Raw genomic sequence first — 24,235 nt, 5'->3', positions numbered from 1 at the left:
TAGGGGATACATAAGATCGGGTAAAGGTGGAGAAAATGTTTCCACTTGTGAGGAGTCCATTACTGAAGGATATCAGTATCAGATAATCACTAATAAATCCAAAAAGGAATTCAGGAGAAACTTCCTTACCCAAAGGGTTGTAAGAATGTTGAACTGGCTACCACATGGAATCGTTGAGTTAAATAACTTCGATGCATTTAAGGGGAAACTAGATTAGCACACGAAGGAGAAAGGAATGGAAGGGTCGATGGAGAGTTTTTGATGAACGAGTCTGGATGCTTGCACAGAACACTTGAGCGAAATGGCGTGATGTAGACTCAATGCAACTCACCGTTAATAACAAACCTGCAGCTGCAGGAACAGACTTACTGTATGACACTATACAGAAAACATTTTAAATATAGAGGGGGCGCCTGAAGTTGAATCAAAGACCGCTTGATCGCCAGTCAAATGCTATATTACCGAGCTATACCCCCACACCTCGGCGGTTTTTTTGCACACACAAGGTAATGGAGCTCAGTACCTGGTCATCATCAATATTGATATCGCCATGCTGAAATAGAAACGTCATCAGTTATCCTGGGAGACAAATAACTACGGCAATCAAAAATGTTTCATGAATGAAAAGAGTAACACTATTGTGTACAGATGCGATGCACAACCCAACATGGAAAGCCTTGTCAGTGAGCTTCAGTGAACACATCCTGACCACAGAACGTGGAACGAGAAACACCAGGCAAACGACACCTGAATTTGAACCAGAAGTTTCTCCAGCTGCGGTTAAATGCTCTCTCACTGTTCTCTGTCCCAAGCTCTTTCGATCGTTGCAGTCAACACAAGAAACACTAGGTTCACTGGGTAACTGCACAGAATATCGCATCAATCTAATAAGTACGCATCCAGCAGGCATTAGGCAAGTGTGGACAGATGGAGATCGTGTGTGAAGTGACTGTAACATGTGTCAAGTCAATATATTCAGTTACAGGTTACGGAACAGAAGTGTGTCTTAATGAATGGAAAAGCGTCTAAATTGCAGAATTCATATCCTGGCCATGAAATAAGAAGCTGTGAGTCACCAAAGTGTGAATTGTCCATGAAATAAAAGTGGAAAATGCTGAAAGGCCATCTTTGGCCGTAAAATGCAGGCAGCAAGTGCCGATGACAGACTTGTGGCCCTCTTCATCCATCATTCTTGTAATCCCTATTATGTTATGATCGCTAGTGCCGACATGTTCCTCTACGATTACTTTTCTTATCTCATCCGTTTCATTTGCCATGACTGGATCCAGAAACGATGCCTCTCCAGTCTGCCTGTCTCCCTTTTGTGATTTCGTTGATCCTGCCAGCCGTCCCAGCCCTTATCTCACACTCACTCAATCACTCACTCACTCATTCACAGGCTCACTCACATTCACACACTCTCACTTATAGACTCCTTCACTAAGTAACTCACTCATTCACATCCTCACACAGTCACTCCCTCCCTCAATTCCTCCACCGTAAAAGATTGAAAACGACAGAAGTAAGACAAGGACCAAAGTGATAGATTAGAACAAAGCTCATTTTGAGCGGATGAGAATGGAACTATGGAAGATAAACTGCAATAAATGTTGACGGACAAAGAGGTAGAACAGGAGAGGCAAATATTTAAAACGGAGACCAATAGAGTTCAGTCGAAATATATTCTTCTGAACAGAAGAACAATCGGGCCAATAATAAAAGAACACTTGTTTGTGGATCACATCGGTACATAATACATGAGGACACTTTTTTACACAGCGAGTGGTTCGGATCTGGAATGCACTGCACTGGGGGCTGATGGAGGCAGATTCAATCATGGCCTTCAAAAGGAAACTGGATAAGTACTTGAAACGAAAAAAATGTGCTGGGCTTCCGGGATTGGGACTAGCTGGATTCCTCTTGCACAGAGCTGGCAGAGAATTGATGGGTTAAATGGCCCCCTTCCGTGACGTATCATTTCTATGATTTTATTCTAAGTTAGCTGAACACGATTCGACTTCAACAAATCCGTGCTGGCTTTTCTTTCTGAATCCACATTTGTCCAAGTGGCTATTAATTCTGTCCTGGATTATTCGTTCTCAAAGCTTCCTCACCATTGCGGTTGAACTCACTGGCCTGCAGGTGCCGGGTTTATCCAAACACGCTTTTTTGAACAAGGGTGCAACTTTCAATATTGTCCTGTTTTGGTTTAGCTCAGCAGAAGAACACTTAAGTATACATCAGAGAAGTTATTGGTTCAAATCCATCGAAACACCTAACTGAAGGGTCATTTTAGCTTATTGTGGTGAAGTTAATTGATTACTTTCCCCACTGCGCACATTGTTTGGTGATTTTAGTTCAGACCCATTTCTGTTCCGTAACCTGCAACTGAATGTATTGACTTAACAAGTGTTACCATTGCTTTGCACACGAGCTCCTCCTCTTCGCACTTGCCGAATCCCTGCTGGATGCTAATTTATTAGGCAATTGGAAAGCAAGTGGCATGTTGGCCTTTATTGCAAGTGGGTTGGAGGAAAAAAAGTAAGGAAGTTTAGCTGCAATAGTACAGGGCTTTAGTGAGACCTCACCTGGAGTACTGTGTACAGTATTGGTCTCCTTATCTAAGGAAGGATATACTTGCCTTAGAGGCGGTGCAACGAAGGTTCACTAGATTAATTTCTGGGATGAGAAGAGATTGAGTAGAATGGGCCAATATCTCTGGAGTTCAGAAGACTGAGGGGTGATCTCATTGAAACATATAAGATTATTGGGGGACTTAACAGTGTAGTTACTGAGAGGATGTTTCTGGAGAGTCTAGAAGTAGAGGGCATAGTCTGAGGATAAGGGGTCGGCCATTTAAGACTGAGATGAGGAAGAATTTCTTCGCTCAGAGCGTTGTGAATCTTTGGAATTCTCTACCACAGAGGGCTGTGGATGTTCAGTCGCTGAGTATATTCAAGGCTGAGATGGACAGATTTTTGGACTCTCGGGGAATCAAGGGATTTGGGCAGAGAAAGCGAAAGTGGAGTTGAGGTCGAAGATCAGCCATGATCTGATTGAATGGCAGAGCAGGCTCGAGGGGCTGTATGGCCTACTCCTGCCCCTATTTCTTATATTCTTATCTTATGTTCTTATTACATTGATGCGATATGCTGTACACTTATATATATGGCACTGATAGCATGATCTTGTGATGCTGCACATTGAACCTGGTGTTTCTTGTGTAGACGTCAACGATCTAAAGAGCTGGGGTCAGAGTACATTAAGAGAGCATTTGACTGCAGTTGGAGAAATATTTGGATGAAATTCAGGTGTCGTTTATCTGGTGCTTCTAGTTCCGCAGTCTGTGGTAAGGATGTGTTCACGGAAGCTCAGTGACAAGACTTTCCATGTGCGGTTGTGCATCACATCTATACGCAATAGTGTGACTCACTCCATTCATGAAACATTTCTGATTGCTCTGATTGTTTGTCTCCCAGAATAACTGATGAAGCGTCTGTTCAGGTTGGTGAGGTCAACATTGGTGACGTCCAGGTACTGAGCTCCGTTACCTTGTGTGTGCAAGAAGCTATCGCAGCTGTGAGCGTGTAGCTCAGTGATAGAGCATTTGACTGCAGATTAAAATATATATTGTTCAAATCCCAATCCCTTCTCTCCTTTTTTTAAGTCCATCCTGTTGTGAGTCAGACCCTGAGTCTGCGTTCCCTGCAGCTGCAGGATTCTTCAACATGTTGAGTTACTTTGAGTCTGCAGCAGCGAAAAAGGCCATTTGGCCCAACTGGTCAATGCCGGCACTGATGCTCCAACGTGCACCTCCTCCTTACTTCACGTAAGCCTATCAGCAAACCTTCCATTCCTTTATCCTTCGTTATTTTATCTAGCTTCCCCTTAAATGCATTTAATCCACTGGCCTCAACTATTCCTTAAGGTAGCGAATTCCACCTTTTCACCATCTCTCTGGGGAAAGAAGTTTCTCCTGGATTCCCTATTGGATTTATTAATGACCATCTTATATTTATGATCTATGGTTTTGTACTCCCCCACAATTGGAAACATTTCCTCCATGCCTAAAAATTTCATAATCTAAAAGACCTCAATCAGGTCACCCCACAGTCTTCTCTTTTCTGGAGAAAAGAGCCCCAGCCTGTTCAAACTTTCCTGATAGTTATATCCTCTCAGTTCTGCTTTCATCCTGGTAAATCGTTTTTTTTTCATCTCTTCCAACGCCCCTATAACCGTTTTATAAGATTATGTAATTTTATTTATTTTATGTATTGTGTACATATGGGGATGGGCAACCCAATGGTGTTTCATTATTGACTAGTTTGTTCACGTTTTTTTTGAGGAATATATTTCTCTTGATCTCCGTTTAAAACATTTGCCTCTGCTGCTCTATCGCTTTGTCTGTCAAAATGTTTTCCAGTTTATCTGACGTACTTCCATTCTGATCCCCTCAAAAGGAGCGTTGTTACAATTTATCACTTTGGTCTTGTCTTAATTATGTCTTTCTCGATCTCTTCGGGTGGAACGATTGTGGGAGTGAGTGAGACTGACTGAGTGAGTGAGTGAGAATGAATGAGTGGGTGAGTGAGATTGAGTGAGTGAGTGTGACTGAGTGAGTGAGTGTGTGCGTGAGTGCCTGAGTGAGTGAGTGAGTGAATGTGTGAGTGAGTGAGTGAGTGAGTGCATGGGTGAGTGAGTGAGTGCATGAGTGAATGAGTGAGTGAGGGAGTCAGTGAAAGTGTGAGTGATTGAGTGTGTGAGTGAACGAGTGAGTGCATGAGAGAATGAGTGAGTGAGTTAGTGAATGAGTGAGTGAACGACAGAGTAAGTGAGTGAATGAGTGAGTTTGTGAGTGAGTGTGTGAGTGAATAAGTGAATGAGTGAGTGATTGAGTGGGAGAGTGAGGCAGGGAGAGCAGGCTGGAGTGATGAAATGATAAAACAAAGACAGGCAGACAAGAGAGGAATCACTGCTGGATCTCGTAATGTGAAGTGAAACGGAGCAGATAAGAAATGTCAGTGAAAGGACACATCTAGGTAATAGCGATCAGAACATCATAAGGTTTAAAATAATGATTGATAAAGACGGCCACAACCCTGTCGCCAGCACTTTCTGCTTGCATCCGATGGATGAAAAGAGACTTTTTAGCATTTTCCACTTTATTTCATGGCCAGGATATGAATTCTGCAATTTACACACTGTTCGATTCATTAAGACCCTTTTCTGTTCCGCAACCTGCAAACGAGCATATTGACTTCACACAAGTTAAATTCACCTCACAAACTGTCTCCTCCTGTCCACACTTGCCTAATGCCTGCTGGATGAATATTTATTACATTGGTGCGATATTCTGTACACTTCCATATATGGCACTGATCGCATGATGTTGTGACACTGCACATTGAACCTGGTGTTTCTTGTGTTGACCGCAACGATCTAAAGAGCTGGGAGCACAGCACAGCACAGTGAGGGAGCATTGGATTATAACTGAAGAAACCTCTCGTTGAAATTCAGGTGTCGTTTGTCTGGTGGTTCGAGTTCGGCGTTCTGTGGCAAGAATGTTTTCACTGATGCTTCGTGAAATGACTGTCCCTGTTGGGATGTACATCGCATCTGTACACATTAGTGTGACTCACTGCATTCATGAAACATTTCTTATTGCCGTAGTTATCTGACTCCCAGAATAACTGATGAAGCTTCCATTCAGGTTGGTTGCATCAACATTGGTGACTGCCATTTAGTGAGCTCCGCTAAATTGTGTGTGTAAGAAATTGTCAGAGATGTGGGGGGTGTAGCTCAGTGGTAGAGCATTCGACTGTAGATCAAGAGGTCTTTGGTTCAAATCCAGATGCCCCCTCTACCTTTTTAGTTCTTATCTTGCGAATCACAAACTCAGTCTGCCTTTCGTGCAGCAGCAGGATTGATGTTTACGTCGAGTCCACAGCAGGGAAATAGGCCACTCATCTCGTTTGGTCCTTGCCACAGTTGAAGCTCCACACGAGCCTCCTCCCTCCCCACTTCATCTCACCTCATCACCCTCCCCTCCAGCGCTCCTCCATCTTCCCCTTTGATCCATCTGTCCTGTTTGCTCCGACTGCTCCTCGTGGTGGCGAGTTCCACATTCTCACCACATCAGAGACCATTTGATATCGATGACCTCTCGTTCTGGCCTCAGCCGCAAGAGAGAAACATTTCCTCTCTCTGTCCGCCGGATGGAACCTTTTAATTATCTTGAAGTAAGTGTTCTTTACCTGGAATGTGCTGCCTGATAGGACGGTGGAGGCAGATTCAATTGCAACTTTTAAAAAGGGAATTGGATAAACACTTGAAGGGTTTAAATTTGCAAGACTACAGGGAAAGAGCGGGGTAATGGGACTAACTGGATTGCTCTTACAAAGAGCTGGCACCGGCTCCAAGGACCAAATGGCCTCCTTCTGTGCTGTAACCAGTCTATGATTGTAAGATTCTGCGTCTGTACAGTGCCTGATCAAAGCCAAAGAAACTGAGGCAAGCGGAGGAATCAGGCTCAGGGGAAGGAGTCAAATTCTGGAGGAGGAGTCCGGCTTTGGTGGAGGAATCAGGCTCTGGAGGAGGAGTCAGCCTCTGGGGGAGGAGACAGGGTCTGGGGGAGGGGTCAGATTCTGGGGGCGGTGTCAGACTATGGGGGAGGAGTCAGACATTGGAGGAGGAGTCAGACATTCGGGAGGTGTCAGAAAGTGTGCGGGGGCGTCAGGGCTCTGGGGGCGGAGTCCGGACTCTGGGGGCGAAGTCAGACTCTGAGGGTGGAGTCAGGCTCTGGGGGAGCGGTCAGGCTCTGGAGGAGGAGTCAGGCTCTGGGGGAGGAGTCAGACTCTGGGGCAAATGGGAATAGGAAGAGGTTGGTAAGGGTGTCAAAAAAACAATTCAGAAAGCAATGAGAAACTCGGAAATTAATTCTCAAGGAATATAAAAAGAAATAATAAATTATTCCGCAGACACATCAATAACAAAAGGATACTTACCAAATTAATTGAGCCACTAAGGGATGCACAAGATAAACTCACAGGTAATGACAGTGAACTGGCAGAAATATTGAATACTTACTTTGCCTCAGTATTTACCAGAGGAAACATTTAAAAGTTGGAGGGGGCGCCTCGATTTGAACCCAAATTCTCTTAATATACAGTTAAATGCTTTACCACTGAGCTACACCGCCACAGCTCTAACGATGTTTGGCACACACAAGGTAATGGAGCGCAGTACCTTGTGTGTGATATCGCCATGCTGAAAAGAAGCATCATCAGTTATTCTTGGAGAAAAATAACTTTGTCAATCTGAAATGTTTCATGAATGGAGTGAGTCACACGACTGTGTACAGATGCGGTGCACAATGCAACACGGAAAGTCTTGTCACTAAGCTTCAGTGATCACTTCCTTACCACAGAACACGAACGAGAAGCACCAGCCAAACCGACACTTGAATTTCAACCAGAGCTTTCTCCAGCTCCAATCAAATGCTCTCTCACTGTGCTCTGGCCCAAGCTCTTCAGATCATGCAGTCAACACAAGAAACACGAAGTTCAATGTGCATTTTCACAAGATCATGCTTTCAGTGCCATATATGTAAGTGTACAGAATATCACATCAGTAGAATAAATAATCATCCAGCAGGCATTGGACAAGTGTGGACAGGAGGAAACAGTGTGTGAAGAGACTGTAACATGTGTTAAGTCAATACATTCAGTTATAGGATACGGATCAGAAGTGGGTCTTCCCGAATGGAAAAGTGTGTAAAATGCAGAATTCACATTCTGGCCATAAAATAAGAGGCTGTGAGTGTCCAAAGTGTGAATTCTCCAGGAAATGAAAGTGGAAAATGCTGAAAGACCATCTTTGGTCGTCAGATGCAGGCAGAAATTGCTGATGAGAGAATTGTTGCCCTCTTCCTCCATCATTCTTTTAATCCTTATTATGTTATGATTGTTAGTGCCGACATGTTTCCCTACGATTACTTCTCTCATCTGTTCCGGTTTATGTTCCATTACCAGATCCAGCAACGGTGCCTCTCTTGTCTGCCTGTCTCCCTTTTTTCAGTTAATCGATCCTGCCGGCCCTCCCTGCCTCTATCACACATTCACTCAATCACTCACTTACTCATTCACTCACTCATCCATTCACATAGTCATTCATTCACAAACTCACACATTCATTCACTCACACACTCATTGCTGCATTCACTCTCATTCACGGACTCACTCACCTGCACACTCTCTCACTCATAGACTCACTCACTCATTCACACACGCACTCACTCCCTCAATCCCTCCACCGTAAAAGATTGAGAAAGCCAGTATTAAGGCAAGGACCAAAGTAATGGATTGGAGCAAAGCTCATTTTGATGGGATGAGAATGGAACTGGGGAAGATAATCTCTAATAAATTTTGACAGGCAAAGAGATGGAACAGGAGAGGTAAATATTTGAAACGGAGAACAATAGAGTTCAGGAGAAATATATTCATCTAAACAGAAGAACAATCCGGCCAATAATGAAATAACTATTGTTTGTGTATCCTTGTCTGTGCATAATACATAAAATTATAAAATATACACAATATTATAAAAAGGATATCGAGGCAATGGAGGTGTTGCAATATGGTTCACAAGGATGATACCAGAACAGAGAAGATATATTTATCAGGAAATATTGAACAGGCTGGGGCTCTTTTCCTTAGACAAGAGAAGGCTGAGGGGTGACCTGATAAAGATCTTTAAGATAATGAAATTTTTAGACACAGAGAAAATGTTTCCATTCCCAGAATAACCGATGAAGATTCTTTACATTCCAGATCCAAAATACTCGTTGAGTAAAAAATTTTGTTTCCCATGTCACCATTGGTTCTTTTGCCAATCAACTCAATCTGTGTCCTCTGGTTCTTGACCCTTCCGCCAATGGGAACAGTTTCACGTTATTTACTTTATCGAGACACTTCATGATTTTGAATTCTTCTATCAAATATCCACTCAACCTTCTCTTTTCCAAGGAGAACAACCCCAGCTTCTCCAGTCTATCCACGTAACTGATGTCCCTCGTCCCTGATCCCATTCTCGTAAATCTCTTCTGCATCCTCTCTGAGGCCTTCACGTCCTTCCTAAAGTGCGGTGCCTAGTGTTGGACAAAATATTTCAGTTGTGGCTGAACCAGTGTTTTATAAAGTTTCAGCACAACTTCCTTGCTTTTGAATTCTCTGCCTCTATTTTTAAAGCACAGGACCCCGTATGCTTTTTTAGCAGCTTTCTCAACCTCTCCTGCCACCTTCAAAGATTTGTGTACACACAATCCCAGGTTTTGCTGTTCCTGCGCCACCTTTAAAATGGTGTCCTTTCGTTTACATTGCCTCTCCTGGTTCTTCCTGACAAAATGTATCACTTTGCACTTCTTTGCATTAAATTTCTTCTGCCGCGTGTCCGCCCATGCAACCTTCCTTTCTGTGTCCCCCTGAAGTCTATCACGATCCTCCTCACTGTTAACTACCGTTCCAAGTTTAGTGTCATCTCCACATTTTGAGATGATGTCATGTACACCCAAGTCCAAGTCATTAATACATATCAAGAAAGGCAGTGGTCCTAGTACCGACCCCTGGGAAACACCAGTGTACCTTCCTCCAGTCCAAAACCAATCGTTCACTACTACTCTCTGTTTCTTGTCACTTAGCCAATTTTGTATCAATGTTGCCACTGTTCCCTATATTCCATGGGCTTCAATTTTTCTGACAAGCCTATTATATGGCACTTTATCAAACGTATTTCGAAAGTCTATATACACCACATCAAACGCATTGCTGTTTCAGTGGTAGAATTCTCTTCTGCCACGCGAGGGGCTGGGTTTCGATTCACGGCCAATTCAGGAGCATTTTCAATCTGCACTCATGAGATCACCTGAGTTGGGTTAAATTAAACTTCAGTTTCAATCTGGTCACCGCTGTGTGACATTTCTTTCTCCATGTCTGTTGCATCGACAAAGCCTCTGCCTTCTGTCCTGTGGACCTCAAACATGCTCTAGAATTAAATCAGTCCCGCCTTCTGCAACGCTGACAAGATGTGAGAAACACATCAGTGAATTTCCACAAAAAGTGATAACACAGCAGGGCTCGTCTGGGATTTGAACACAGGACCTCTCGCATATCAATCAGTAAAAGGCGCAAAAGTACAAACACAATAATGAGCCAACGAGCCGTCAGGAACACTGCCAGGCAACCAGTGTAGAATTTCGCTGCTACCCACAACCGATCGCCCATCATTTCAGACTTTTTCCAGCCATTCAATCATGGAATTATGGAATGGTTACAGCAGAGAAGGAGGCCATTTGGCCCATCGATCCTGTGCTGGGTCTTTTTAGGAGCAATCCAGTTAGTCCCCGTTCCCCGTGGCCCTACATGTTTTTCCTTCAAGTATTTAACCAATTTGAAAGTCACGATTGAATTTGCTTCTACCACCGTTTCAGGCAGCACATTCCAGATCATAACTACTCGCTGCGTTAAAAAAAAGATTTTACTCATTTCGCCGTTGATTCTTTTGCCAATCACTTTATATGTGTGTCCTCTGGTTCTCGGCCCTTCCGCCAATAGGAACAGTCTCTCTTTATTTACATTACTTAAACACTTCATGATTTTGAGCATTTCTATCAAATCTCCTCTTAACCTTCTCTTTTCTAAGAAGAAAAACCCCAGCTTCTCGTGTCTACGTAACTGAAGTCCCTCACCCCTGGAACCGTTCCAGTAAATATTTTCTGCATCCGCCCGAAGGTCTTCATATCCTTCCTAAAATGCGGTGTCCAAAATTGGACACAATACTCCAGCTGTTGCCTAACCAGTGTTTTATATAGATTCAACATAACTTTCTTGATTTTGTACTCCATGCCGCTATTTATAAAGCACAGGATCCCGTTCCTTTTTAACCACTTTCTCAACCTGTCCTGCCAACATCAATGATTTGTGCACATATACCCCTAAGATTCCCTGTTCCGGCATTCCTTTAGAATTGTACCATTTAGTTTATTTTGCCTCTCCTCATTCTTCTGCTAAGACTTATCAATTCGCACTTCTCTGCCTTACATTTCATCTGCCATGTGTCTGCCCATTCCAACAACCTGTTTATGTCCTCTTGAAGTCTATTATTATCCTCCTCACTGTTTACTACACTTATAAGGTTTGAGTCATCTGCAAATGTTGAAATTGTGCCTCCACACCCAAATCCAAGTAATTAATATAGATCAAAAAGATAGTGGTCCTAGTACCGATCCCTGGGGAACACCACTGTATACTTCCCTCCAGTCCCCACTACTCTCTGTTTCCTGTCACTTAGCCAATTTCGTGTCCCTGCTTTTATTCCATGGACTGCAATTTTGCTGACAAGCCGATTACATGACATTTTATCAAACGCCTTTTGAAAGTCCAGAGACACAACTTCAATCGCATTGCCCTCATTAACCCTCTCTGTTACCCCATCAAAAAACTCAATCAAGTTAGTTCAACACGATTTGCCTTTAACAAATTTGTGCTGACTTTCCTTTAATAATCCACACTTGTCCAAGTTAATTTTGTGCTGGATTATCGTTTCTAAAAGCTTCCCCACCACCGAGGTGCAACTGACTGGCCTGTAGTTCCGGGTTTATCCTTTAACTCTTTTTAAAATAGGGCGTGACATTTTCGATTGTCTCGTCGTCAGGCACCACCCCCGGAGGATTGGAAGATTATGGCCAGCAAATCTGCAATTTCTACCTTTACTCTCCTCAGCAACCAAGGATGCATCACATCCGGAGCGGGTGACTTACCCACTTTAAGTACAGTCAGCCTTTCTAGTACCTGCTCTTTATCAATTTTTATCCCATCCAGTATCTCAATTACCCTCTCTTTTCCTGACTTTTGCAGCATATTCTTCCTTTGGTAAAGGCAGATGCAAAAGTACCCATTTAGTATCTCTGCCTTGCCCTCTCCCTCCGTGCCTACATACCCTTGTTGGTCCCCAATCTCACTTTCTATTCCGAACTACGGCAATCTCAAATTGTACACTAACTATTTCAAGTCAACAATATTCGCCTCTCTTCATCAAATTCCATTGAGTGCATTTCCAGACAGCGAAAACACGCACTGAAATCCTGGATATTGTATCATCCCTGAGTTGTCTCGAACCACCAACTTTTCGGTTACCGCGCTAAATGTTTGCGCCAGAGAGACGCAACGCATCTCACGTTAAACAAAAGCGCTATTTCACCAAGCTAAAGCTTGAGGTTTGCAGGGATCGATTGATTGAAGTTTCACTGAAAATGGTGATCCAGCAGGGCTCGTCCAGGACTTCAACCCGTGAACTCTCGCACTTCAATCAGTGAAACCCCCAAAGTGAGAATCATACCCATAGACCAGCGAGCCTCTGGCAACAGTGCAGCCAATGTAAAATTTCACTGCCACCCACAGCCGACAAGCCATCCTCTCAGACCGCTTCTGTCCGTCCAATCTCGCTTTCTATTGCGATGAACAACAATGTCAGGTACTGAACTAACTATTTCAATTCGAAAATATGAGCCTCTCTATACCACATTCGTTTTGAATGTACGACTTGGATAATCAAGTCTGACTTTCGAGAATTAATTGCTCTAAAGCAACATTGTTGTCTGTTTCGGCATCCGCAGATTATACACTTACCATAAGTGTATTGTACTCAAATTGCTAATGTTTTCACCGTGATGCCGAAGAGTCACAAAAGTGTAGACATTATCTCCGAATACTTCAGCTGGGTTGTTCATTTACTTTTCCTACCGTCTCCGTCTCTCTTTCCTTACCGTTCTCTGCTGCTGTTGCAGGTTCGATCAGCCTTGTCCGTTCAAGGAAGCCTGAAAAGTTCCTCAGGAGAAAACACAGAGTCAAGAGACAGAGACAGGGAGAGATTAAAGTATAGAAACAAACAGTATAAATGTCAAGTTCTTCGTGCGAGCAGAATTTAAGATGGAACTTGGGAGAGATTCCTTCACATGTTTTAACATTTTGCAAGAGACCATTGGGCTCCCAATTAAAAACGTCGTGATCTGAACGCAGTGACTTAGAACGCTCGAACACCCCGATCACGAGAAACAGCCTACCTGAGCCAATAGTGTGTGGTGAGTTGGTCCTGAATCGGTCCCCTTCAGTGCAGAGAGGGCGAGCAAGCGGCTGGAAGACACGGCTCGGAATGGGAATCACTTCTCTCAGGCGTCAGCCGCTGGTTTCTGGAGATCACTCTGTTCATCCGCCTCCCGCACTCTGGGTGCTCCGCGGAAGTCGGTCCTGATTTTTTTCTTAAGGATCTGGCTCCAACTGTTTACTGTTGACGGAGCGCATCTGATAGCAAGTCATTCAGACGGTGTGCAAATCACGACGCGGATCCGTCGGCTCAGGGACTGGCGACCGGTTTTATATTGGGTCATTGTTTAAGGCATGGGCTGTTCAAAGTTTGTTCTAGTAATTATCATAATTAAATGTGATACATTAAAGGATTTTCCTGTTATTTTCCTGTTACACCCTCGCTAGTTTGATGTAGAATCAAGTAATTATGTTGAAGGGATGTGGTGTAATCAGTGTAATATAAATTAATACATTGAGGAATCCCCTGCCTATCCAGACTCTTACGTTACATTGAGACCCACGCCTAGTTTGAAATGGGTTACTTACTGTTACAAATAAACCAATACCTACCCGAAACCTCGACGGGGATAATTGTTTCGATAATTAGTAACGGTCCTAATTTCCACTGCAGTTCTCAATCAGCAAATCCCAGAGGCTGATGCGGGTTTGACAAACTGTTAAACAGATTGTTTTCAAAAAGAGAGAAAATCTGTGGCATAATATAAATGATGTACATTATCTTTTCCTGTTACAGATTTACAATTTCCCTTTGTGTATTACTGACAGGAGCGGTTGTAATGGAGCCCAGTGATTGGATAACAAGCTGCACCGAGTCATTGGTCTGTGTTACACACCTGCTCATTGAATCTGTTCATCAAGCTTTAAGCCAATGAGAAATTACTGAAATGGAGGATGGTGAAAAACACTTCGAAGAATCAACCCTCTCTACAACTGGAGACTAAGGCTTCCAACATCCAGGCATTTAGGGGTAACATTCTGGGCCAATATGATTCTCTGTTGCTCAAATGATAAGGGCGATCGGCTTTTCACATTTCCATGTAACCATTGAAACCAGGACTTACCTGAAATGCAGGGAGAGGGAAAGAAAGATGCTGAGCATTGACAGACGTTGAATTTTGTGAACGCCAGGATAAATAGATGCAAAGATCGAATCACCATGCTCCTTTCAGATACTGAACATCTTGATTCCCAAGAGTTGTTCTCACTGCTCCAAACCCATTATCCCCAATCGCACCCTCGTTCCAATCGTTGCACACGTTGCTTAGCTTTCAACTGGTGCATTTTTCACAATGGGATTCGATTTGGAGAAATCCGTGCTCTGATAACCTGGGGCTACTGAGGAGATGCAATGGAAGAAGTTACAGGAAAAGTTAATGATAACAGTTCTTGTTCTGCCACCGTGAGCTCCATTTCAAGACTGACAATATTTGAAGTGTCATGTTGCAGGATTGGTTCCAAATTTTGCAAGTCTGGACAGAAATGACAATATAACGTCACGCTGACTGTGCGCATCGTCATGACTTTAAAAAAGTTGGCAAATTACGCAAGTGCGTTATGTATCGGTATAAAACTAAAGAATGAGTTTCTGAGTGTTAAAGCACCAATGTGTTGAGAAGGCTGTGATTAATCAAGAACGAGCTTTCCACTCAGTAGAAGGACTTTGGTTGGTACCAGCAGCGAAAAAATTAATATTCTTTGATCGGGAAGCAAATCCGGACATCCGCATTGATACCAAATCCTAACCATTAGATGAACAGGAAAATCTGCTACACCATCCTGCAAGCATAGCAACACGGGGGCATAGGACCAGGAGGAGGCCATTCAGCCCTTCGAGCTTATTCCGCCATTCAATCAGATGATGGTTGATCTGCAGCTTAACTCCAGCTACCCGCCTTGGCTACCTCACACTTAATACATTTGTCGAACAAAAATATATCAATCTCAGTTTTGAAATTTTCAATTGATTCCCAGCCTCAACAGCATTTTGGTGGGAGAGTTCTAGATTTCCACTGCCCGTTGTGTGAAGAAGTACTTTCTGGCATCACCCCTGATCTGCCTAGATCTAATTTTACAGCTATGCCCCCTTGTTCCTGACTCCCACAGAAGAGGACAAAGTTTCTCTCTCTCTGTACTATGGACCCCTGTGAGCACCTTGAACACCTCAATTGGACCACCCGTTAATCCTCTATGTCTAAGGGAATATAAGACTAGTCTGTGTCATCTGTCCTCATAATTAAATTATTTTAGCCTGGAATCATTCTGGTGAATCTGCGTTGCACCCACTTCAAGGCTAATATATCGTGAGGTGCAGTGCCGAGAACGGAACAGAGTACTCTAAATGGGTTCTATTCAGAACTCTGTGCAGCTGTAACATAACTTTCACCCCTTTGTGTTCCATTAGCCTTTTCGAGTTTTTTGTACCTGTGAACTAGATTTTCGTGATTTGGGCCCCCAAATATTTCTGCTCATTTATAGTTCCCAGCTTCTCACCATTTATAAAAAAAAAACTCTGAACGACCTTCGTTAGGTCCAAAGTGGCTGGCCTCACACTTTCCCACGTTGAATTCCATCTGCCACAGTTTTGCAAAGTAATAAACTGAAACCCTTCGGAATGTGAATACAGTGTTACGTTTCCAAAATAAAGGGAGTGACATTCATTGTGGAAACAGTCTGGTGTCACACACTGCAGAAATGTCCGTGTCAGAGTGAAGTGGCTCTCCTGCAACCTTCGTACCTTGTCTGACAAGGAGAATTCTGATTTACGTGAAACCAATCACAGGTGAAATGCTGGAATATCGGCCGTGCTCAGCTGGCCATCCAAACCGTGCACTTTCAAACCAGCCAAAACACATATTGGAAACCAGAAAAAGCAAGACAATAAATCTTAAGGTAAAACTTGCCCTCTCGTCCCTGGGCGGGCTCGAACCACCAACCTTTTGGTTAACAACCGAAAGCGCTAACCAATTGCGCCACAGAGACACAGAACAAGTGCAATTGAACCATTATTTCAACCAGCTAAAAATTCAGGTTGCAACAATCAATGTAACATCTCTCGACTATCAGTTTCATTTTCAAAAATAAAGGGTGTGAAGTTTGCACCAGTGAAAATCTGTGCTGTATTATTTCTGAACATTAAACTCACCTTGTCATTAAAGACCTGTATGTTGGAAGACTCAATCCCCTCGTGGTTGGGAGGATTGATTTTTCGAGCTGTGGTTCGCCATTCTCTGGTCCAGTAACATTCAGGTTTGCAGAAAAAGAGTTGAGATGAAATGAGCAGGTCCATCGAGCAGGTCTGTGACACTACACGGTGTCTACAAAGTTGTCTCTTGCACTTACAGCGGACGGCAGGTTTCAATCTTAAAACAGTAACTGTGATGTTAAGAAAAATGTGGCCGTGAAATACCCGATTTCAGCGCGGTGACACTGAGTCAGAGCAACGTTCAGTTAATGTGATAGCCGAGTGGCGAGAGGGTGGATTTGGAACTTCTGTGCGGCTGCAGATCTGCTTGAAGCGATATTCCCTTCAATTCATCACTGACAGGGACAGTTTGATTCTAAGTTTTTTCTCTCTGTTGCTTGGTGAGATTTCAAAAGTTGAAAGCGACCCATACCGACCCAAAACTCGTCACTTATACTCTGACAGATTCAAGGCGGCCACACTCTTCACTTCAGTGAGATGAAAACCGAGAGCGATTTCACGGTCGAATGCAAAGCCGAACAAATCTCATTCAAAGAAAGTGCAGGTCATTGAGGTGCCTTTAAATTCCTGATTGTTTCAACTGAACTTCTTCCCAAAGCGTTTGAGATTCACATGGAGCGATTTGAGGACTAATTTTCCCTCTTTGCAAAAGTTTCAACCACAGTTCAAGATCAAAAGTCGAGGGCAGAATGAGACGCAGAATGAATTTAGGAACAAGGGAAGCAGACTTACGAGCAAGGTACTGTTTATTGAGAAAAAGGAGATAAAACATTCATTCCGGAACGATCCTGAATCCTATCAACTCGAGAAGCAACTGTTACCCTGGCGTGATTTGAACATGCAGCCTTCTAGTGACGCAATAAGTAATCAAGAGTTGCAAATCCACCCTCTCGCCACTCGGCTATCACATCAACTGAACTTTTCTCTGACTCAATGTCACCGCGCTGAAATCGAGTATTTCTCGGCCACATTTTTCTTAACATCACAGTTACTGGTTTAAGATTGAAAACTGCCGTACCCTGTAAGTACAAGAGACAACTTTGTAGACACCGTGTAGTGTCACAGACCTGCTCGTTGGACCTGCTCATTTCATCTCATCTCAATTTCCGCAAACCTGAATGTTACTGGACCAGAGAATGGCGAATCACAGCTCGAAAAATCAATCCTCCCAACCACGAGGAGACTGAGTCTTCCAACAGACAGGTCTTCAATGACAAGGTAAGTTTAATTTTCAGAAATAATACAGCACAGATTTTCACTCGTGCAAGCTTCACACCCTTTATTTTGAAAATGAAACTGATAGTAGAGAAATGTTATATTGATTGCTGCAACCTGAAGATAGAAGCAGGAAGTTGAAAAGTGGGAGTTGATAGATTTTGTGAGTGGGCAAAACTGCGGCAAATAGAATTCAATGTGAGGGAGAGCGAGGTCAACCACTTTAAATCTATTGTAAACAATTTTACAACACCAAGTTATAGTCCAGCAATTTTATTTTAAATTCACAAGCTTTCGGAGGCTACCTCCTTCCTCAGGTGAACGATGTGGAAATGAAGTCCTCGAAATGAAGTCGCATTTATAATTCACAGAACAATGCTGGTGATAACAGACAGTTTTTTCAACTGCCCGTTGCCAAGGCAATCAGTGTGCAGACAGACAGGTGTTACCTGCCAGGTCTCAGAATATACAAATCACCAAAAAAAACAACAAACAAAAAAAAACAGAGATAGATAGGTAGAAACATAGAAAAGACAGCAACTGACCCGTTATATTAAAAACAGATAACATTTGTTCGCTGGTGGGGTAACGTGTAGCGTGACATGAACCCAAGATCCCGGTTGAGGCCGTCCTCATGGGTGCGGAACTTGGCTATCAATTTCTGCTCTACGATTTTGCGTTGTCGTGTGTCTCGAAGGCCGCCTTGGAGTACGCTTACCCGAAGGTCGGTGGCTGAATGTCCTTGACTGCTGAAGTGTTCCCCGACTGGGAGGGAACCCTCCTGTTTGGCGATTGTTGCGCGGTGTCCGTTCATCCGTTGTCGCAGTGTCTGCATGGTCTCGCCAATGTACCATGCTCTGGGGCATCCTTTCCTGCAACGTATGAGGTAGACAACGTTGGCCGAGTCACAGGTGTATGAACCGTGCACCTGGTGGGTGGTGTCCTCTCGTGTGATGGTGGTATCTGTGTCGATGATCTGGCATGTCTTGCAGAGGTTACCGTGACAGGGTTGTGTGGTGTCGTGGACGCTGTTCACCTGAAAGCTGGGTAATTTGCTGCGAACGATGATTTGTTTGAGGTTGGGTGGCTGTTTAAAGGCGAGTAGTGGAGGTGTGGGGATGGCCATAGCAAGGTGTTCGTCGTCATTGATGACATGTTGAAGGCAGCGGAGAACATGGCGTAGTTTCTCCGCTCCGGGGAAGTACTGGACGACGAAGGGTACTCTGTTGGTTGCGTCCCGTGTTAGTCTCCTGAGGAGGTCTATGCGATTTTTTGCTGTGGCCCGTCGGAACTGTCGATCGATGAGTCGAGCGTCATATCCCGTTCTTACTAGGGCGTCTTTCAGCGTCTGTAGGTGTCCATCGCGTTCCTCCTCGTCTGAGCAGACCCTGTGTATTCGCAGGGCCTGTCCATAGGGGATGGCCTCTTTGACGTGGTTAGGGTGGAAGCTGGAAAAGTGGAGCATCGTGAGGTTGTCCGTGGGCTTGCGGTAGAGTGAGGTGCTGAGGTGCCCGTCTTTGATGGAGATTCGTGTGTCCAAGAAAGAAACTGATTCTGAGGAGTAGTCCATGGTGAGCTTGATGGTGGGATGGAACTTGTTGATGTTATCGTGTAGTCTCTTCAGTGATTCCTCGCCGTGGGTCCATAGAAAGAAAATGTCGTCGATGTATCTGGTGCATAGCGTTGGTTGGAGGTCTTGTGCAGTGAAGAAGTTCTGCTCGAACTTGTGCATGAAAATGTTGGCGTATTGGGGTGCGAATTTGGTCCCCATGGCTGTTCCGTGTGTTTGGGTAAAGAACTGGTTATCGAAGGTGAAGACATTGTGATCCAGGATGAAGCGGATGAGTTGTAGGATGGCGTCCGGAGATTGGCTGTTGTTGGTGTTGAGTATTGATGCTGTCGCAGCGATGCCGTCATCGTGGGGGATACTGGTGTAGAGTGCCGAGACGTCCATCGTGGTGAGAAGTGATCCTGGTTCAACTGGTCCGTGGGTACTGAGTTTTTGTAGGAAGTCTGTAGTGTCGCGACAGAAGCTGGGGGTTCCCTGTACGATGGGTTTCAGGATGCCCTCGATGTATCCAGAGAGGTTCTCACACAGGGTTCCGTTGCCTGATACGATAGGACGTCCGGGTGTGTTGGCTTTGTGTATCTTTGGGAGGCAGTAGAAGTCTCCCACGCGGGGATTACGTGGGATGAGAGTGCGTAGGATGCTTTGAAGGTCTGGATCGAAGGTCTTGATCAGTTTGTTGAGCTGGTGGGTGTGTTCTTTGGTCGGGTCTGCGGGTAACCGTCTGTAGTGTTCCTGGTTGTCCAGTTGTCGGTATGCTTCTTTGCAATAGTCCGTTCTGTTCTGTATGACTATGGCTCCTCCTTTGTCCGCTGGTTTGATGACGATGTTGCGGTTGGTCTTGAGAGCGTTGATGGCGTTGCGTTGTGCTCGGGTGACATTCTGGACTGTCTTCTGAGTGCGGCTGATGAATCTGGCATTGACGCATTTCCTGACAGCTTGAGCATACATGTCCAGCTGAGGGCAGTGACCCTCTGGAGGAGTCCAGTTTGACTCTTTCCTCTTCGGTTGCTGTACCGCGGATCCCTCTGTCTGCTGTTCCGGATCGTCGATTGTCTCATTGGGTTCGCTGCTGAAATTTTGTGGTTTGTGGTAGAATTCCCGGAGCCTCATTCTCCTGATGAATTCCTCTGTGTCCGCCGCGAGACTCGTGGGGTCCATTTTGGTAGTGGGGCAGAAATTGAGCCCTCGGCTGAGAACTTCGATTTCGTCTGGTTGAAGGGTGTGGTCGGACAAATTGACGATAGACTTCCCTGTGGTTGCAACCGTGGTACCAGGGGAAGCTTGGTCGATGCTGGTGGTGATGCCGAGTTTCTCAAGCTTCCTGCTCTTGGTTTTCATGTAGGCAGCGTAGTTCCGTTGCCTCGTCTGTTTGGCGGTATAACGTAGCTGGTCTGCTGTGTCCTGAGTACAGGTTGAGAGTATGGACTCTATCTTGGTTTCGAGGTTGTGGCGTCTGCTGTAGAGTTGGTGTACGAGATGGTTGCGGAGTGTGCGAGATGTACGGCGGCAGAGTCTCTCAGCATAATCCGAGTTGTATGTGGACCTGAGTGGGTTCGTGATCTGGAGTCCTTTCGGGATCTTGTCTGCTTTCTTGCAGCTCTGTAAAAACTTGATGTCTGTGTCTAAATGCGCGATCTTCTTGGATAACCTTTCCACTGTGAGCCGGCAGTTTGTGGTGTCGATGGTAGTCATGATGTGGAGATGCCGGTGATGGACTGGGGTTGACAATTGTAAACAATTTTACAACACCAAGTTATAGTCCAGCAATTTTATTTTAAATTCACAAGCTTTCGGAGGCTACCTCCTTCCTCAGGTGAACGATGTGGAAATGAAGTCCTCGAAATGAAGTCGCATTTATAATTCACAGAACAATGCTGGTGATAACAGACAGTTTTTTCAACTGCCCGTTGCCAAGGCAATCAGTGTGCAGACAGACAGGTGTTACCTGCCAGGTCTCAGAATATACAAATCACCAAAAAAAACAACAAACAAAAAAAAAACAGAGATAGAGAGGTAGAAACATAGAAAAGACAGCAACTGACCCGTTATATTAAAAACAGATAACATTTGTTCGCTGGTGGGGTAACGTGTAGCGTGACATGAACCCAAGATCCCGGTTGAGGCCGTCCTCATGGGTGCGGAACTTGGCTATCAATTTCTGCTCTACGATTTTGCGTTGTCGTGTGTCTCGAAGGCCGCCTTGGAGTACGCTTACCCGAAGGTCGGTGGCTGAATGTCCTTGACTGCTGAAGTGTTCCCCGACTGGGAGGGAACCCTCCTGTTTGGCGATTGTTGCGCGGTGTCCGTTCATCCGTTGTCGCAGTGTCTGCATGGTCTCGCCAATGTACCATGCTCCGGGGCATCCTTTCCTGCAACGTATGAGGTAGACAACGTTGGCCGAGTCACAGGTGTATGAACCGTGCACCTGGTGGGTGGTGTCCTCTCGTGTGATGGTGGTATCTGTGTCGATGATCTGGCATGTCTTGCAGAGGTTACCGTGGCAGGGTTGTGTGGTGTCGTGGACGCTGTTCTCCTGAAAGCTGGGTAATTTGCTGCGAACGATGGTCTGTTTGAGGTTGGGTGGCTGTTTAAAGGCGAGTAGTGGAGGTGTGGGGATGGCCATAGCGAGGTGTTTGTCATCATTGATGACATGTTGAAGGTTGCGGAGAACATGGTGTAGTTTCTCCGCTCCGGGGAAGTACTGGACGACGAAGGGTACTCTGTTGGTTGCGTCCCGTGTTCGTCTTCTGAGGAGGTCTACGCGATTTTTCGATGTGGCCCGCCGGAACCGTCGATCGATGAGTCGAGCATCATATCCTGTTCTTACGAGGGCGTCATTCAGCGTCTGTAGGTGTCCATCGCGTTCCTCCTCTTCTGAGCAGATCCTGTGTATTCGCAGGGCCTGTCCATAGGGGATGGCCTCTTTGACGTGGTTAGGGTGGAAGCTGGAAAAGTGGAGCACCGTGAGGTTGTCCGTGGGCTTGCGGTAGAGTGAGGTGCTGCGGTGCCCGTCTTTAATGGAGATTCGTGTGTCCAAGAAAGAAACTGATTCTGAGGAGTAGTCCATGATGAGCTTGATGGTGGGATGGAACTTGTTGATGTTATCGTGTAGTCTCTTTAGTGATTCCTCACCGTGGGTCCATAGAAAGAAAATATCGTCGATGTATCTGGTGTATAGCGTTGGTTGGAGGTCCTGTGCAGTGAAGAAGTCCTGCTCGAACTTGTGCATGAAAATGTTGGCGTATTGGGGTGCGAATTTGGTCCCCATGGCTGTTCCGTGTGTTTGGGTAAAGAACTGGTTATTGAAGGTGAAGACATTGTGATCCAGGATGAAGCGGAGGAGTTGTAGGATGGCGTCTGGAGATTGGCTGTTGTTGGTGTTGAGTATTGATGCTGTCGCAGCGATGCCGTCATCGTGGGGGATACTGATGTAGAGTGCCGAGACGTCCATCGTGGTGAGAAGTGTTCCTGGTTCAACAGGTCCGTGGGTACTGAGTTTTTGTAGATAGTCTGTAGTGTCGCGACAGAAGCTGGGGGTTCCCTGTACGATGGGTTTCAGGATGCCCTCGATGTATCCAGAGAGGTTCTCACAAGGGAGAGAGTAGGGCCTCTTAAGGATCAACAAGGTCATCTATGTGCGGAACCACAAGAGATGGGTGAGATCCTGAATGAATATTTCACATCGGTATTTACGGTTGAGAAAGGCATGGATGTTAGGGAACTTGGGGAAATAAATAGTGATGTCTTGAGGAGTGTACATATTACAGAGAGGGATGTGCTGGAAGTCCTAACGCGCATCAAGGTAGATAAATCTCCGGGACCTGATGAAATGTATCCCAGGACGTTATGGGAGGTTAGGGAGGAAATTGCGGGTCCCCTAGCAGAGATATTTGAATCATCCACCGCTACAGGTGAGGTGCCTGAAGATTGGAGGGTAGCAAATGTTGTGCCTTTGTTTAAGAAGGGCGGCAGGGAAAAGCCTGGGAACTACAGACCAGTGAGCCTGACATCTGTAGTGGGTAAGTTGTTAGAGGGTATTCTGAGGGACAGAATCTACAGGCATTTGGAGAGGCAGGGACTAATTAGGAACAGTCAGCATGGTTTTGTGAGAGGAAAATCATGTCTCACGAATTTGATTGAGTTTTTTGAAGGGGTAACCAAGAAGATAGATGAGGGCTGTGCAGTAGACGTGGTCTACATGGACTTCAGCAAAGCATTTGACAAGGTACCGCATGGTAGGTTGTTACATAAGGTTAAATCTCATGGGATCCAAGGTGAGGTAGCCAATTGGATAAAAAATTGGCTTGACGACAGAAGACAGAGGGTGGTTGTCGAGGGTTGTTTTTCAAACTGGATGCCTGTGTCCAGCGGTGTGCCTCAGGGATCGGTGCTGGGTCCGCTGTTATTTGTTATTTATATTAATGATTTGGATGAGAATTTAGGAGGCATGGTTAGTAAGTTTGCAGATGACACCAAGATTGGTGGCATTGTGGACAGTGAAGAATGTTATCTAGGATTGCAACGGGATCTTGATAAATTGGGCCAGTGGGCCGATGAATGGCAGATGGAGTTTAATTTAGATAAATGTGAGGTGATGCATTTTGGTAGATCGAATCGGGCCAGGACCTACTCCGTTAATGGTAGGGCGTTGGGGAGAGTTATAGAACAAAGAGATCTAGGAGTACAGATTCATAGCTCCTTGAAAGTGGAGTCACAGGTGGATAGGGTGGTGAAGAAGGCATTCAGCATGCTTGGTTTCATTGGTCAGAACATTGAATGCAGGAGTTGGGATGTCTTGTTGAAGTTGTACAGGGCATTGGTGAGGCCACACTTGGAGTACTGTGTACAGTTCTGGTCACCCTATTATAGAAAGGATATTATTAAACTAGAAAGAGTGCAGAAAAGATTTACTAGGATGCTACCGGGACTTGATGGTTTGACTTACAGGGAGAGGTTAGACAGACTGGGACTTTATTCCCTGGAGAGTAGGAGGTTAAGGGGTGATCTTATAGAAGTCTATAAAATAATGAGGGGCATAGATAAGGTCGATAGTCAAAATCTTTTCCCAAAGGTAGGGGAGTCTATAACGAG

At 44.9% G+C, this 24,235-nt stretch overlaps 1 long non-coding RNA gene and 2 other non-coding genes across 3 annotated transcripts in view; 1 reads left to right on the top strand and 2 right to left on the bottom strand.

Annotated features, from left to right (window-relative positions):
- Positions 1-24,235, bottom strand: part of LOC137312864 (uncharacterized) — a 1,008,715-nt gene that overhangs the window by 808,792 nt on the left and 175,688 nt on the right. The window lies entirely within an intron of this gene.
- trnay-gua (transfer RNA tyrosine (anticodon GUA)) lies at positions 5,789-5,860 on the top strand. Its single transcript has one exon. It is a non-coding gene; the product is annotated as a tRNA-Tyr (tRNA).
- Positions 16,063-16,136, bottom strand: trnan-guu (transfer RNA asparagine (anticodon GUU)). The gene has a single exon. It is a non-coding gene; the product is annotated as a tRNA-Asn (tRNA).

The sequence above is a fragment of the Heptranchias perlo genome, unplaced genomic scaffold (genome assembly GCF_035084215.1).
Source record: "Heptranchias perlo isolate sHepPer1 unplaced genomic scaffold, sHepPer1.hap1 HAP1_SCAFFOLD_44, whole genome shotgun sequence".
Lineage (NCBI taxonomy): Eukaryota > Metazoa > Chordata > Chondrichthyes > Hexanchiformes > Hexanchidae > Heptranchias > Heptranchias perlo.
This window is presented reverse-complemented; position numbering and strand designations above follow the sequence as displayed.